This window comes from Cyprinodon variegatus, unplaced genomic scaffold, assembly GCF_000732505.1.
Source record: "Cyprinodon variegatus isolate N-32 unplaced genomic scaffold, C_variegatus-1.0 Scaffold488, whole genome shotgun sequence".
NCBI classification, from domain to species: Eukaryota; Metazoa; Chordata; class Actinopteri; order Cyprinodontiformes; family Cyprinodontidae; genus Cyprinodon; species Cyprinodon variegatus.
In genome coordinates, this window is record NW_015150941.1 from 604,716 (window position 1) to 607,251 (window position 2,536).

Here is a 2,536-nt window from a genome sequence, read left to right on the forward strand (position 1 = left end):
CTAATGTATGACCTGCATCACTGTGCAGAAGACTGCCATATGATAGCCATATTTACACTGTGCGCATGGCATACAATTATGCCAATTTTCCTAATCCCTGACAAATAATTTTTAATCTAGGGTTATCTGGGTGGAGGGTAAAATAGCATTGTTGTTGTTTTTTAGCCTGCCAAGTCGAAAAAAATGTGTCTGATTCGGGCCGGACAAAAATCCCCGGACAAAAATCACGCCATCTGGCATAAAATCACACGGCTTTTTGAAATCGCGCAGCTCTTTGAAATCACGCGAGAATGTGTAAAAAACAACAAAAATAGCGCCGGCAACGCTTCTTGGTCGTTTTCAGCGATTGTCGGTGATTTTAAAGTAATTTTGAGTGATCATTTTTTTTGTACTCTCCCGACAATAAAAACTACTTGCCCCGGGTGATCGGGCGATGGTTAACATCGAGCCCTGTCAGTGTTATGTATTCTGAAATGCCTTGCATCAAAAAATACTGCACAAAATCAGTGCAATGAGTGCAATGCAAAACCTTGGCTACATACGTCCCCGCCCCCTCCACAGACGCTCCGCTGCTCCTCTCCCAAATTGTAGCTGACCGCAAACAGCGCCGCAGACAGGAGGCCGGCTTGTTTTGGTTTTATGACCGAAATTGCGGAAAACAACTCATTAAGTTTGACCCGCTAGAAGAGCGAGGTGCCCGAGAACGCTGGGACTCTTTTTCCACCTGGATCTCCTCTCTTTATGGCCCTCATGTCCCTCCGTCGTCGGACTAAACTAGCCCCCACTTTCTCACCACCTCGGCCATATCTAGACCCACAGCGTATAGTGCAGACCACGCTTCAATACTGAGCATAAATCAAAAATGTCTGTGTCAAGCTTACTGCAACACACTGATGTACAGTAAGAGAATAACCAGGAAGCGCAGTAGCAGGGCATTAATGGGTTTAGCCCCACCGCAGCACGGGAGGGAGAATTACGCCCAGGAGCAAATGAATAAAAATAGACCGGAGGAAAAAAACAACATGAATCGATACTCTTGCGGACGTATCGATGCATCAGATCGTCGGCTGATGGATCGATGCATCGATACAAAACTATTATTATTTACACCCCTAATCAAAGCAGTCTAAACCGGGTTCAGATTCCATGGCTCCCTAGATGCTGCCCCTCCCTCCAGAGACAAACCAATCGCAGATAGAGGAGTGCTAATGATCTTGTTTTTAATAAGATCAATCTTATTTATAAAAAATCCCATTAAATCATTACTGCTAAGAGCAGGTGGAATGCATGGTTCAACTAAGCTAGGGCTCTGGGTGAGTTTGGTGGAGGGGAACTCTGTTAAAGTAATCCTTAAAAAGTGGTCAGAGAGGACAGGGTTGTGAGGAAATACTATTATTTCTTCACATTCTATGCAATATGTCAGCACAAGATCCAAAGTATGAAGATGAGAATGTGTGGGACTATTCACATTTTGAACAAAGCCAATAGTGTCTAAGACAGCATTAAAGGCTGCTCTTAAGCTATCGCCTTCAATATCAGCATTGATGTCAAAATCTCCCACTATGATGACCCTGTCAGTATTTAATACCAAATCAGAAAGGAACTCTGAAAACTCATCTAAAAATTCAGAGTAAGGACATGGTGGACAATACAACGTTACAAAAAAAAGATGTTGTCTTCCTTTGCAATTTGGATGAGGGAAATTAAGGGTTCAATGTTCAAAAGAGTTCTAAGTATTAACTGCCTTGGGGGTAATCAGTAGGTCAGACTGAAAGATTGTTGCGACTCCACCTCCTTGTCCAGAACTTCTGGGTATGTGAAATTTTAAATAGCTTCAAGTAGTTGCCTCATTTATGCTCACATAATCCTCTTCCTGCAGCCAGGTTTCTGTAAGGCAACATGAATCAATGTGATTATCACAAATCAAGTCATTAACTAGCAGACTTTTAGAGGAAATAGATCTCATGTTAAACAGACCACATTTAATCGTTCTAATAAATGGATGATTTTAATTTTAATTAATTATCACGATTTACTCCTTTGGGGATATTTTCTAATTTATTAGATTTATTAGATTTTGGTCGTGACCAAGACACTGTCTGGGTGGAGTAAAGAGTGGTTAACAATAGAGAAGCTTTAGAGATGTGTGTTAAACTACAACTCTGCTTCCTGGTCTGAACCCTGGGTGGTCAGGGTTTTGAAGGAATAATAAATTTGGCGAGATTCCTAGAAAGAAGAGCTACACCATCCAAAGTGGGATGGATGCCGTCTCTCCAAATCAGACCAGGCTTTCCCCAAAAGGATTGCCAATTATTAGTGTATGTATGAATGAATTGAGTGATAGAAGGTAGAAGATCATACACCTTATGTTTTATCCATCCATCCATCTTCCTCCGCTTATCTTCCCTCTCCCCAGCCACTTCTTCCAGCTCTTCAGGAGGAACCCCAAGACATTCCCAGGCCAGCCGAGAAACATAGTCTCTCCAGCGTGTCCTGGGTCTTCCCCGGGGCCTCCCCCCCGTGGGACGTGCCCGGA